The sequence below is a fragment of the Oryx dammah genome, unplaced genomic scaffold (genome assembly GCF_014754425.2).
Source record: "Oryx dammah isolate SB20612 unplaced genomic scaffold, SCBI_Odam_1.1 HiC_scaffold_12, whole genome shotgun sequence".
NCBI classification, from domain to species: Eukaryota; Metazoa; Chordata; class Mammalia; order Artiodactyla; family Bovidae; genus Oryx; species Oryx dammah.
This window is the reverse complement of record NW_024070196.1, coordinates 217,670-233,062: the sequence shown is the minus strand read 5'-3', so window position 1 is coordinate 233,062 and position 15,393 is coordinate 217,670. Positions and strand designations below refer to the sequence as shown.

The following is a 15,393-nucleotide window of genomic DNA, read 5'->3' as shown; positions in this document are numbered from 1 at the left end:
TTTTTTTTTTTTTTTAGAGTGTTACTGAGATTTTCAGTGATTTGGACAAACTTGATGGATTTAAAGCAGACATGGTGAATATGGGATCTGGGTGGCCTTTTCTATATGGATTTTTTTCACTAAAGATGGTTTTAATGTTTATTCATGTTGTAACCTGTATGAATCTTGCATTCTGTTTTCCCCCCATAGTAATTAAAAATAGAGAACATGCCAATTACCATTTAGATATTTGTAAGCATACAGTGTTGTAGTATGAATTACCTTTACTTGTTTTGCAAACCAGTTTAATAATGTGTACCTTGTGTGTGGTTTGGAGAAACTCAGGAAACTGAGTCAGTGACTGAAATGGCCCAAGATATCACATTAGATACCATCTTCATCTAAAAACAAAATGGGCTTCCTGGTGGTCCAGTTGCAGAGACTGGACACTCCCAAAGAAGGAGGCCCAGGTTCAATCCCTGATCCGAGAACTAGACCTCCCATGCCACAATGAAGAGTTTGCATGCTGTAGCTAAATATCTGGCTTGCTTCAACGAAGGTCGACCTGGCGCAGCCAAATAAAAAAACAAATATTTAAAAAATAAAACCAAAGGAAAGGAAGGATATGGTTGTTGTACAGATTTACATCTTAGCTTTCCCTATTGAGGGGGAAAAAAAAAAAAACTAGCTTCACAAGACTGTCATCCTTCTATCTGGTATATACTGAGGATTCAATTGAAATGAGATTTCTCTTTTAAATATGACTCACAGAAGAGCCATCTTGAACTTGGGTTTCAGAGATGATCATGTGTCCTCTTTTAAAAAAAAAAGTTAATTATGTCCAACTAATTCTCATGCTGCAGAGGTATATTTTGGGGTAGCATGTGCTCCCCTTCACTTTGGATGTATCCCAGTTTGCTTACACAGTCATCTACCGAAGACATCCTGATATATGAAAGTTTTTAGCTGTCACAATTTGAGCTGCTGTGTATAATTGTGTGATACTTTTTGTCTGGACACTTTTTCAAAGCTGTTTACTAAGTGCTAGACAATGTAGTAGACGTGTAGTGTTCTGGTCACAGGTGAGCCTTGTTTAGCTGTGGGAAACAGCCTTGTCCAGCTAAGTTTCTGTGATGTGTGGGATCTTCCTGGGTAAGGGATCGAACTTGAGTGTCTTGCATCGTCAGGCAGATTCTTTACCACTGAGCCACCAGAGAAGCCCCACCCCTGCCCTTTTTTTGAGTTTACTAGATCTAACAGGTGTGCAGTGCTACTTCACTGTTGTTTTAGTTTGTAATTTCTTAATGATATATGATTTTGAGTATTTTTGATATGCTGATTTACTATCTGTATCTTTTCTTTGGCCAGGAATTCAGATTTATACATTTTTTAAATGAGGTTGTTTGTTCCAGATTTTTTGGTATAGTTGGAGTACAATGCTTTATCAAATATATATTTTGTAAATATATTTTTCTGTGGCTTGTGTTTAAGTTTTGTGAATAAGGTTTTTCACAGTTTAAATTTATACTTTTTTAAAGTTCATGGTATAAATTTTATGTCCTTTTTTGGATAGATTTTAGCGTTTTGTTTTGTTTTGGTTAAATTTCATAAGCAAAACTAAGGTACTGTAGATACAGTTTTAAGCAAAAGTGAGGTGTCATAGATACAGTTTTGCCTTTTGTCTGTTGAGAAGTTTGAGTGAGGTTGGTGTAAATTGTAAAATTATGTCTACATTCATTTAACTAGATATGGCTTCCAATTATTTGTATAATTGGTTTTGGAGATGTCATGGGAAATCAGTTTCCCCAAGGGAAACTGGGTGGGTTCCATGAAACATGAACCATCTTCAATCCCTGGGAATCACTTTCTGCTTCTTCTGGCTTTGGATTTGACTTGTTTGGATATCTCATATTAGTGGAATCACAGAACGTTTGTCCTTTTTTGGTTTGGTTTATTTCACTTAATATAATGACTGTAAGGTTCGTCCACATTGTAGCATTGTCAGAATTACCGACTTTGAAGGGCCGAATCAGATTCCATTGTGTGTATACCACAGTTTGTTTATGGACTGTCCATGGACACTTAGATTGCTTCTGTTTGTTGGCCAGCGTGAATCATGCTGTTGTGACTATGACTGCAGAAATATGCATTTTTCAGCCCCCTTTTCCAAACTTTTTGGGTACATAGCATGAATTAGAATTGAAATATCAATTTATTCCATGTGTTAGTTTTGGAGTAATTTCTGTAAAGTCTTGTGCAGTGGCAGAACCATTACAGTTCATCTTTTTGTATAGTAGAATACTGTTTAAGCTTTTGAATATACCCTGTGTTGCATATTCATTCCCCCACCGATAGACACTTGAATGGGTTCTACCTTTGGGCTATTGTGAATATGGTCGCTATGAATATTTGTGTACCAGTTTTTGTTTGAATTATTAACAAATACATAATACTATATATGAAAGAAACAACAAGGACCTACTGTATAGTTTAGGAAAGTGTATTGAATATCTTATGATAATGTATAATGGAACAGAATCTCAAAAGGAATATATGAAAAAGACACAGTACCATGATAATTATTGTGCCAACACTATGAGTTATCATAGCACTGGTCAACATGTATTAATACACGCCACTAAAATATTCACATCCATAAGTATATTTTGCTGCTTGGTTATATAAAAGTAGAGAAGTCAAACAGAGAATAAATAAACTTCCTGTCATTGCTCATCATCATTTATGCACTATTACTACCTGTAACACTCATTTTGTAAGTGCTGGACTAGGAATTGACATTCATATAAACCAAGAGATTGTGAAGGTATAAGGAAGTAGTTGAATTCCTTAACGAAGGATGATAGAACTCTATGTACATGAAGTGAATGAAAGTCAAACGGTTTAATTGAGCCACATTCTCACTAGAGTGATGAGCTTTCACCCCACCCAATGTTAGTTCACGATTAAATCCTGCAGTCATCTGGCCTCAGTGTCTGCTTCTTGCCATCCAGAAAGAAAAGGTGAGGAAGTCCTGACAAAATCGTTGATATTTTTCTTTCTTTTTTTTGTATTTTATCGCAGGGCTTGGCAAAAAGAGGGCCTAACCTGTTTTTAGAGTTGCATGCCCAGGCTTGCCCTGGCATGTTACATATGTTGACAAACTGCTGATCATTTTCAACAAAGGACAATGATCTGCACTTCAGTATCTGTTGCTTGAACTGGAATAGTAGGCATAACTTTAAGTGCAGTCCTTCAGGCTGAAGTACACATACCTGAAGCAGTAGCATAAGATAAACACATTTATCATGTAAACATCACATCCCATGGATTTGTAAGAATTTTTCAGTTATACCGATCATCATTGGAGGAACTGACTTGCCCCAGTAATAGCTGGAGTACCCAGCATAACAGTTCCTTGACTAAATAATACGCTTACTAGTACTTCTTCCAGTGTTCTTTCTCCTACTTCAGTCATGAACAGGAGAAGCTGATGGCAGTGTTTCTTGAAATGTTCTCGATTCCTAGGTGGCACCGTCGGTAAATAATCTGCCTACCAGTGCAGGAGATGGAAGTGATGTGGGTTTGATCCCTGGGTCGGGAAGATAACAATTCATACACTCGTTTTATGTGAAAAGCTTTATACTCATGAATGTTTTTCTTCTGTATACAGAATATATAGGTGCACTATAAAGAAAGTTGAGAGCAGAAGAATGGATGCTTTTGAACTGTGGTGTTGGAGAAGACTCTTGACAGTCCCTGGGACTGCAAGGAAATCCAACCAGTCAGTCCATACTAAAGGAAATCAGTTCTGGGTGTTCATCGGAAGGACTGATGTTGAAGCTGAAACTCCAATATTTTGGCCACCTGATGCAAAGAGCTGACATTTGAAAAGACCCTGAAGATGGGAAAGATTGAAGTCAGGAGGAGAAGGGGATGACAGAGGATGAGATGGTTGGATGGCATCACCGACTCAATGGACACGAGTTTGGGTAAACTCTGGGAGTTAGTGATGGACAGGGAGGCCTGGTGTGCTGCGGTTCACTGGGGTTGCAGAGTCAGACACGACTGAGCGACTGAACTGAACTGAACTGAACAGAACAGAAAAACAAATGCTGTTCAAGGACACTGAAAGAATCCTTATATTGAAAATCAGATCTGTATTGTGAGCAAAGCTTAGAAATCCATGAGTTGAAGCATAGTAGTATGCCTATCATCTTTGTCATTCCCTCAGTGAAATATGTTGAGAAAAGCTCTTCATTCATGGTATAGATTCATGAAGAAGCTAAGTAGAATTAATCCTTTATGTTGACAAATGTGAATTTAAGTCTCCTGTGAATCCTATGTAACAACCACACATACCAACATGACTTATGAGTATTATATCAATATTTTTAGTCCTCATTTCAGTTCAGTTCAGTCGCTCAGTCATGTCTGACTCTTTGGGACCCAATGAATTGCAGCATGCCAGACCTCCCTGTCCATCACCAACTCCTGGAGTTCACTCAGACTCACATCCATTGAGTCAGTGGTGCCATCCAGCCATCTCATCCTCTGTAGTCCCCTTCTCCTCCTGCCCCTAATCCCTCCCAGCATCAGAGTCTTTCCAATGAGTCAACTCTTCTCATGAGGTGGCCAAAGTACTGGAGTTTCAGCTTTAGCATCATTCCTTTCAAAGAAATCCCAGGGCTGATCTCCTTCAGAATGGACTGGTTGGATCTCCTTGCAGTCCAAGGAACTTGCAAGAGTCTTCTCCAACACCACAGTTCAAAAGCATCAATTCTTCGGTGCTCAGCTTTCTTCACAGTCCAACTCTCACATCCATACATGACCACAGGAAAAACCATAGCCTTGACTAGACACACCTTTGTTGGCAAAGTAATGTCTCTGCTTTTCAATATGCTATCTAGGTTGCTCATAACTTTCCTTCCAAGGAGTAAGTGTCTTTTAATTTCATGGCTGCAGTCACCATCTGCAGTGATTTTGGAGCCCCCCCAAAATAAAGTCTGACACTGTTTCTACTGTTTCCCCATCTATTTCCCATGAAGTGATGGGACCGGATGCCATGATCTTCGTTTTCTGAATGTTGAGCTTTAAACCAACTTTTTCCACTCTCCTCTTTCACTTTCATCAGGAGGCTTTTTAGTTCTTCTTCACTTTCTGCCATAAGGGTGGTGTCATCTGCATATCTGAGGTTATTGATATTTCTCCCAGCAATCTTGATTCCAGCTTGTGTTTCTTGCAGTCCAGCATTTCTCATGATGTACTCTGCATATAAGTTAAATAAGCAGGGTGACAATATACAGCCTTGACGTACTCCTTTTCCTATTTGGAACCAGTCTTTTGTTTCATGTCTAGTTCTAACTGTTGCTTCCTGACCTGCATATAGGTTTCTCAAGAGGCAGGTCAGGTGATCTGATATTCCCATCTCTTTCAGAATTTTCCACAGTTTATTGTGATCCACACAGTCAAAGGCTTTGGCATAGTCAATAAAGCAGAAATAGATGTTTTTCTGGAACTCTCTTGCTTTTCCCATGATCCAGCAGATGTTGGCAATTTGATCTCTGGTTCCTCTGCCTTTTCTAAAACCAGCTTGAACATCTGAAAGTTCACAGTTCACATATTCCTGAAGTCTGGCTTGGAGTACTGTATTCCAATTAAAAATATCAATATACAGTTGTACATGAAGTCAAGACATAGAGTCAGGGAAAATACAAGATATTCCATTCTTTGAGAAAGGAAGTGAAAATATAATGTGCGTTGCCTATTGCATTTTTATGTATTAAATCCTTAACTATTTTATTCACCACACCCAACTGAATGATTCACAAGTGTTTCAGAGAGGAAAGGATCATTTCTCTTTAACAATGAGTAGTTCAACTCGTCTCAAAGCAAATACTGGATGGTAATAACTATGAAGGACAAAGTTGATTATTCATATTTATATTACTCATTCGTTAGCTTGACAAAGGTATTAGGTCTGTTACCACATTAAAAAAAAAAATCCGCATGTGAAAGTGAAAGTGGCTCAGTCTTGCCTGACTCTTTGTGACCCCATGGACTGTACAGTCCATCACATTCTCTAGGCCAGAATACTGAAGTGGGTAGCCCATTCCTTCTCCAGGGGATCTTTCTGACCCGGGAATCAAACTGGGGTCTCCTGCACTGCAGGCGGATTCTTTACCAACTGAGCTCTTAGGGCTTCCCTGGTGGCTCAGTTGGTAAGGAATATCTGCATAACTGTCTATAAACTTGGAATTAGCAATCTGTCTGTGAGCAGGACCAGTCCTAAGCAGCTTCTGTGATTTTGAAGCATGTCTGTCTGACTTTCTTCTACAAGGATCTTTGGTTGTTTTGTGCCAGTAAACATTGAAAGTATTAGATTCGGTTTCTAAGTGAGAATTACAGTGAGAAACTAATGGCTAATATCACAGCTGGCCATTGAAGTACTTCATGGGAGAGGCAATCCTAGCTCTACCAAGTAGTAGTTCCCATGAAGTTAGCTATTGTCATGGTAGCCATGTTCCTTGAATTTGTAGTGTTATTTGGTGTGTTATTGCAGAATATGCCTTCACCCTGTCAATAACACATACTTCCATAACACATACCGATGCACTAAACCGATGTGCATCCTACAGTAAATCCCAGCCCCGATGTCTTATAGGAGCCTCTCTGGCCATTGTCATAAGTGAGTCTAATTTTGTGTGAGACCATGAAAACTCAGTGTTTTTATTATGCTTGTGCTTATGACGGGAGGTCTGAGAAGGCACTTCTGAAGGTTTATTCCTACCAGTCGTTGTCATTTGTATAGAGTCTTTAAAGGTTGAATCACTGAGGTGTTGCTTCTACACTTGTACTAGGCTGAGTAGCAACATGCCCTTTCTTCCTAAGTGCAGTAGAAGTCATTCCTACTTCCCAGCATGTCTGTCTTCTGTCCTCTGGATTATGTATTGCTTGAGCTCACCACAGCCTGGTAGATGGAAATTGTCAGGATATTCTAGAAACCCTTTTGATTGCAGTCTCTTCAGGGTTAGAAGAACTAATTGCAAACCTCAGGATTTTACAAAGCACTTTTTACAACCTCAGATGAAGGAGAAGTCAACGCTCGTGATAGTCATAGGCTTCCATGACCTGTACGTGATCATGGGCTTTGCTTTCATAATCATCCTGTTTCTTATACCAACTAAGATGTCACTGTATTTTTTTAATCATCATTTTATCTTTGATGTTTTGTAGATGTATTATGGATTTTCTTATATATCTTCACTTATCGATGAGGGTCTTATGTTAGTGAAAGTGAAGTTGCTCAGTTGTGTCTGACTCTTTGCCACCCCATAGACTGTAGCCTACCAGGCTCCTCAGTCTATGGAATATTCCAGGCAAGAGTACTGCAGCGGGTTGCCATTTCCTTCTCCAGGGGATCTTCCAAACCCAGGGATTCAACCCAGGTCTCCCACATTGCAGGCAGACGCCTTACTGTCTGGGCCACCAGGGAAGCCCCGGTGGCTTCTGTTAGTAGTAGTTACTAAACTGACTTCCAATCAGTTAGCTGTGGTACACTAGTAAAAAGAATGACCAACTGTATATTATTAACATTATGTATTGATATATTATTAGTTTTATTGTTTGCAGGCATCTAATTCTAACTTTCTGAAATAAACATTCAGAAAAATCATGTCCTTTTGAATGTCCATTTAACTGTATAGGAGCATGGCAATGTTATTACATAAAATTGTTTAGTTTCCATTACGTTTCTCCTTTGGTTCTATCACTAGCATTGAAGTAAAAAAAAAAAAAAATTAGAGCTCCAGTAGTATTTTCACTGTTAGCAATAAGTATAGCATAATGTGCGGCCTTGCAACAGCTAGTGAGCCTATATCTGTCTGGAATATTCTTGGATCCTGCGGGTAAAACACGCTGTGTGCACCCCTGGATACTGGGCTTAGGAGCCAAAATTTGTATGTCTCTCCTGGGGAGCCCTAACATGGTATGAGCTAGCAACTGCTTGAAAATCCATCCCATTGCTGTTTTCCTCCTCTGACAGAGCTAGCTTTGCCCCTCACTTTGGGATATCTCCAGCAAGGGGCCGGTCCATAACTCCTCGCCTGGGGCCCATTGGATGTGCAAGGTGCCCTTGACCAGGTGATCCCAGCATGGTACCCAGGCCCCGCAGACACACTCCTGCAGCCTTCTTCCTCATGAGCAACACCACTCTGACCCAGGAATGTGTTTGCAAGGCTTGGAATGTGCAGGGAGACACATGGCCCTGACTCTGAAATTGAGGCCCTGGGAGCAGGCCTGCAGGTCTGACGTCTGAGAAGCAAAACACTTGCTGCAAATAAAGGCCTGAAAACACTCTCTGTAGATGCTTTTCTTTCCTCCGAGGAAGACAGCTTTCCCAGTCTCCTGCGTGCTGAGTGTCACACAGCTGGAATGCACTTGCTAGGAGATCATGATTCAGTGACAATGGCCCCTGGGGCCTTGTGCCTAGGTAGGGCTCCCACACTCAGAGGCAAATCAAAGCAACTTCCAAATGAGTCAGCTCTTCACATCAAGTGGCCAAAGCATTGGAGTTTCAGGTTCAATATTAGTCTTTCCCATGTGGATTCAGACCTGATTTCCTTTAGGATGGAGTAGTTGGGTCTCCTTGTAGTCTAAGCGACCTTTGAGCATCATCTTCAACACCGTAGTTCAAAAGCATCCAATATTTGGCTGTCAGCTTTCTTTATAGTCCATCTTTCACATCCGTACATGACATATGGAAAAAACATAGCCTTGACTAGACGGATCTTTGTTGGCAAAGCAACGTCTCAGCTTTTTAACATGCTGTCTAGTTTGATCATCACTTTCCTTCTAAGTCATAAGCATCTTTTAATTCCATGGCTGCAGTCACCATCTGCAGTGATTTCTGAGCCCCCCAAATAAAGTCTGCTGGTTTCCACCATTTTCCCATCTATTTGCCATGAAGTGATGAGACTGGATGCAATGATCTTAGTTTTCTGAATGCTGAGCTTTAAGCTAACTTTTTCACTCTCCTCTTTCACTTTCATCAAGAGGCTATTTAGTTCTTCTTCACTTTCTGCCATAAGGGTGGTGTCATCTGCATATCTGAGGTGATTGATATTTCTCCCTGCAATCTTGATTCCAGCTTGTGCTTCATCCAGCCCAGCGTTTCTCATGATGTACTCTGCATGTAAGTTAAATAAGCAGGGTGACAATATACAGCCTTGACATATTCCTTTTCCTATTTGGAAGCAGTCTGTTGTTCCATGTCCAGTTCTAGCTGTTTCTTGATGACCTGCAAACACATTTCTCAAGAGGCAGGTCAGGTGGTCTGGTATTCCCATCTTTTTCAGAATTTTCGCCAGATTATTGGGATACATGCAGTCAAAGGCTTTGGCATAGTCAATAAAGCAGAAATAGATGTTTTTCTGCAACTCTCTTGCTTTTCAATGATCCAGTGGATGTTGGCAATCTGATCTCTGGTTCCTCTGCCTTTTCTAAATCCATCTTGAACATTTGGAAGTTCATGGTTGACGTATTGCTGAAGCCTGGCTTGGAGAATTTTGATCATTACTTTACTAGAATGTGAGATGAGTTCAATTGTGTGGCAGTTTGAACATGCTTTGTCATTGCCTTTCTTTGGGACTGGAATTAAAACTGACCTAACAACCTAGATGTTTTCAATTGCATATGCTAAAAGAACTGGCTTTGCAGTTTCCAAAGAAAAAAGTTTCATTTTAACCAATTTTCTCTGAAGTCCAAGGAATATCATGGCCATCCTGCATCAAAAAGTCATCTTTCCTTTATGTAGTCATAGTTTCATGCCTAAATTATAGACCAACTCATGCTCAAATTGACTCTGATATCAGGGGCAGATCAGCTGATCAAAAGCTTGGACTGTCCTTCTGGAGGGAAGTGAGACCTTGGTCCCATGAGAAGAATCTGAGGGCTTAAGGGAATTTGCAGGAATGGGGAAAGCTTGGTCCATCCTACATGTACCATAATCTTAAATAATGTTTATTTTCTTTACCAAAGTAAAAAACAGGTGATAAAAACAAACATAAATCACTGAAAGGTAAAGAAATTCCTCATCTGTCATCGAAAGCTGCATTCTAAGGAAACTTTGTTCTCTTAACCTAGAAAGGAGACTAAATTCCAGTCTGGTACCAGCTTACCAGGTAACAAACAAACAAAATTGTTTACAGGTAAGCTTAGAAAAGTCTTTTCCACAGATAATTTGAAGTAGCAGTATTTTGGCAAAGGCATCAGTGTGAAACCATAGATGGGATGTTTCAAACCTGATTATATAGAAATTGACAAAGTAGTCTGGTAACTGCTGTGACACATGAATATGATAACTAGAATTATAACTGACAGCATTTTACCAGGACATATCAGATTTTCATGGATGTCACATAATTTCTAGGATACCTATATTAGTAACTGAAGGAGTCTTTGGGCCTAGAAAAGAAAACAACAGTCTCAAAGGCCCTTGCTGAATCATCTAACTTCAGAGAAAACAAAACCGAACTTTAGGTCCTGCTGTGAGGCTCCAGGCCAGTTGTATCTATCTGGGACTTATCAGCCCCTGCCCAACTACAAATGCCATCTCTCTCTCCTTCTTTTCTGTCTCTGCTCAAACTATACCTTACAGTAACATCCACCATATAATATAACTTGGGAAGATTCATCACTCTTTCTGACAGCACTTCCCATGTAGTTTAACATGCCAAATGAATTCAGGTTGTTTAATATCTCTCTTGGGGAGGTCTCAGGGGTCCTCTGAAGCATCCCAAAGTTAGCTAGAAGTCAATTATTTAGGCAGGCTTGTTCAAAGATATAAAAAGGGTTTTTATAACAGTCAGGAGGGCATCAGAGGGCAGACACACTGAAACCATACTCACAGAAAACTAGTCAATCTAATCACACTAGGACCACAGCCTTGTGTAACTCAATGAAACTAAGCCATGCCCGTGGGGCCACCCAACACGGGCAGGTCATGGTGGAGAGGTCTCACAGAATGTGGTCCACTGGAGAAGGGAATGGCAAACCACTTCAGTATTCTTGCCTTGAGAACCCCATGAACAGTAGGAAAAGGCAAAATGATAGGATACTGAAAGAGGAACTCCTCAGGTCAGTAGGTGCCCAATATACTACTGGAGATCAGTGGAAAAATAACTCCAGAAAGAATGAAGGGATGGAGCCAAAGCAAAAACAATACCCAGTTGTGGATGTGACTGGTGATAGAAGCAAGGTCCGATGCTGTAAAGAGCAATATAGCATAGGAACCTGGAATGTCAGGTCCATGAATCAAGGCAAACTGGAAGTGATCAAACAGGAGATGGCAAGAGTGAACCTCGAGATTCTAGTAATCAGCGAACTAAAATGGACTGGAATGGGTGAATTTAACTCAGATGACCATTATATCTACTACTGCAGGCAGGAATCCCTTAGAAGAAATGGAGTAGCCATCATGGTCAACAAAAGAGTTCAAAATGCAGTACTTGGATGCAATCTCAAAAACAACAGAATGATCTCTGTTCATTTCCAAGGCAAACCATTCAGTATCACAGTAATCCAAGTCTATGCCCCAAGCAGTAACGCTGAAGAAGCTGAAGTTGAATGGTAGCTGTATGAAGACCTACAAGACCTTTTAGAACTAACACCCAAAAAAGATGTCCTTTTCATTATAGGAGACTGGAATGCAAAAGCAGGAAGTCAAGAAACACCTGGAGTAACAGGCAAATTTGGCCTGGGAATACTGAATGAAGCAGGGCAAAGACTAATAGAGTTTTGCCAAGAGAAGGCACTGGTCATAGCAAACACCCTCTTCCAACAACACAAGAGAAGACTCTACACACGGACATCACCAGATGGTCAATACCAAAATCAGATTGATTATATTCTTTGCAGCCAAAGATGGAGAAACTATACATTCAACAAAAACAAGACCAGGAGCTGACTCTAGCTCAGATCTCCTTATTGCCAAATTCAGACTTAAATTGAAGGAAGTAGGGAAAACCACTAGACCATTCAGTTCAGTTCACTTCAGTCACTCAGTCGTGTCCGACTCTTTGCGACCCCATGAATCGCACCACGCCAGGCCTCCCTGTCCATCACCAACTCCCGGAGTTCACTCAGACTCACATCCTTCAAGTCAGTGATACCATCCAGCCATCTCATCCTCAGTCGTCCCCTTCTCCTCCTGCCCCCAATCCCTCCCAGCATCAGAGTCTTTTCCAATGAGCAACTCTTCGCATGAGGTGGCCAAAGTACTGGAGTTTCAGCTTTAGCATCATTCCTTTCAAAGAAATCCCAGGGCTGATCTCCTTCAGAATGGACTGGTTGGATCTCCTTGCAGTCCAAGGGACTCTCAAGAGTCTTCCCCAACACCACAGTTCAAAAGCAGCAATTCTTCAGCACTCAGCCTTCTTCACAGTCCAACTCTCACCTCCATACATGACCACAGGAAAAACCATAACCTTGACTAGACGGACCGTAGTTGGCAAAATAATGTCTCTGCTTTTGAATATGCTATCTAGGTTGGTCATAACTTTCCTTCCAAGGAGTAAGTGTCTTTCAATTTCATGGCTGCAGTCACCATCTGCAGTGATTTTGAAGCCCCCCAAAATAAAGTCTGACACTGTTTCCACTGTTTCCCCATCTATTTCCCATGAAGTGATGGGACTGGATGCCATGATCTTCATTTTCTGAATGTTGAGCTTTATGCCACCTTTTTCACTCTCCTCTTTCACTTTCATCAAGAGGCTTTTTAGTTCCTCTTCACTTTCTGCCATAAGGATGGTGTCATCTGCATTCAGATATGACCTAAATCAAATCCCTTATGACTATACAGTGGAAGTGAGAAATGATTTAAGGGACTAGATCTGATAAATAGAGTGCCTGATGAACTATGGACGGAGGTTGATGATATTGTACAGGAGACAGGGATCAAGACCATCCCCATGGAAAAGAAATGCAAAAAAGCAAAATGGCTGTCTGAGGAAGCCTTACCAGTAACTGTGAAAAGAAGAGAATGAAAAGCAAAGGAGACAAGGAAAGATATAAGCATTTGAATGCACAGTTCCAAAGAATAGCAAGAAGAGATAAGAAAGTCTTCCTCAGCGATCAGTGCAAAGAAATAGAGGAAACTATAGAATGAATAAAAAAAGCTGTGGTACATATACACAATGGAGTATTACTCAGCCATTGAAAAGAACACATTTGAATCAGTTCTAATGAGATGGATGAAACTGGAGCCGATTATACAGAGTGAAGTAAGCCAGAAAGAAAAACACCAATACAGTATACTAACACATATGAATGTTGATGTATGGCAAAACCAATAGAGTATTATAAAGTAAAATAAAAAAATAATAAAATAATAAAAGTTACTTCTTGTTTAATAAAATAAGCTGTATTCCTTAAGACTTATGCTTAGACATATTATTATTTGAGGTTGTATTTTCCCTATCTCATTACATGGAAGAAATACCACACCACCTGACCTGCCTCTTGAGAAATCTGTATGCAGGTCAGAAAGCAACAGTTAGAACTGGACATGGAACAACAGACTTGTTCCAAATAGGACAAGGAGTACGTCAAGGCTGTATATTGTCACCCTGCTTATTTAACTTATATGCAGAGTACATCATGAGAAACGCTGGACTGGAAGAAACACAAACTGGAATCAAGGTTGCTGGGAGAAATATCAATAACCTCAGATATGCACATAACACCACCCTTATGGCAGAAAGTGAAGAGGAACTAAAAAACCTATTGATGAAAGTGAAAGTAGAGAGTGAAAAAGTTGGCATAAAGCTCAACATTCAGAAAACGAAGATCATGGCATCTGGTCCCATCACTTCATGGGAAATAGATGGGGAAACAGTGGAAACAGTGTCAGACTTTATTTTGGGGGGCTTCAAAATCACTGCAGATGGTGACTGCAGCCATGAAATTGAAAGACGCTTACTCCTTGGAAGGAAAGTTATGACCAACCTAGATAGCATATTCAAAAGCAGAGACATTACTTTGCCGACTACGGTCCGTCTAGTCAAGGTTGTGGTTTTTCCTGTGGTCATGTATGGATGTGAGAGTTGGACTGTGAAGAAGGCTGAGTGCTGAAGAATTGCTGCTTTTGAACTGTGGTGTTGGAGAAGACTCTTGAGAGTCCCTTGGACTGCAAGGAGATCCAACCAGTGCATTCTGAAGGAGATCAGCCCTGGGATTTCTTTGAAAGGAATGATGCTAAAGCTGAAACTCCAGTACTTTGGCCACCTCATGCGAAGAGTTGACTCATTGGAAAAGACTCTGATGCTGGGAGGGATTGGGGGCAGGAGAAGAAGGGGACGACAGAGGATGAGATGGCTTGATGGCATCACTGACTCGATGGACGTGAGTCTGAGTGAACTCCGGGAGTTAGTGATGAGCAGGGAAGCCTGGCGTGCTGTGATTCATGGGGTCGCAAAAATTCGGACATGACTGGGCAACTGAACTAAATATTAGGAATATTTCTATTTCTGTGAAAAATGCCATTGAATATTATTTTGTGATTGCAGTCAGTGTATTTGTTGATTGCTTTGGTTGGAATGGACATTTTAATTCCTCATTGTTCCAGTGCATGAGCATGGAATAGTTGTCTGTTTATTTGTGTTTTCTTTGGTTTCTTCATCAGCGCTTTCTAGTTTTCTGACTACTGGTCTTTTATGTCCTTGATTAAGTTTGTTGCTAGATGTTTTATTCTTTTTGATGCAATTATAAGTGGGATTTTTAAAATTTTTGTTTCTGATTGTTATTAGTGTATATAAATGCAAGTGATTTTTGTATATCGATTGGGATTGTAAATTATAGTATTTTATATGATTGTAAATTTATCTGAAAATATTCAACTTTACTGAATGTAGTCTAACAGCTTTTTGTGAAGTTATGGGGAACATTTTATTTGTAAAATCTGTTTCTCCTGCAATAGGTCATCCAGAGGACCCAAGGCATGGTGGTTACTAATAGACTTCCCACAGTACTTCTTCGTTCCACGTGGACTCCTTCAAGGGCAGTGAGCATCACAGCTTCCCTTGAACTTCGTCTGGGTAAGTCTTGGCCTCTATAAGAAAGTTTCATGCCTGTCTAGTCTGATTTTCATAATTTACTTTCTGGTAATTTAAAATGTACAGAAAACTCCTAGCAATGGGGAAAAGTGCTTACATTTGCTACTTCATCTAAAATACTCTATGTGTTTTATCCAAAATGGGTGCATCCTCCTGCAGAACCAGCACATTACCTCAAAAATTAGGAAATCATATGGTTTCTACATTATAATGTTATCCACAGCCCCACTTCCATTTGAGCAATTGTTCAATTGCATGAATATATCTTTTCTTCCCATCCTTTTCCTCATCCTTTTTTTTTTTTTTT

At 40.2% G+C, this 15,393-nt stretch overlaps 1 long non-coding RNA gene across 1 annotated transcript; it reads right to left on the bottom strand.

Moving 5' to 3' along the window:
* Nucleotides 1–1,960: 1,960 nt before the first annotated feature.
* On the bottom strand, nt 1,961–12,679 carry LOC120871426. The gene is made up of 3 exons (XR_005723012.1): nt 12,668–12,679; nt 5,576–5,577; nt 1,961–2,047 (listed from the first exon to the last, which is right to left on the bottom strand). It is a non-coding gene; the product is annotated as an uncharacterized LOC120871426 (long non-coding RNA).
* Between the last annotated feature and the right edge of the window lie 2,714 nt (nt 12,680–15,393).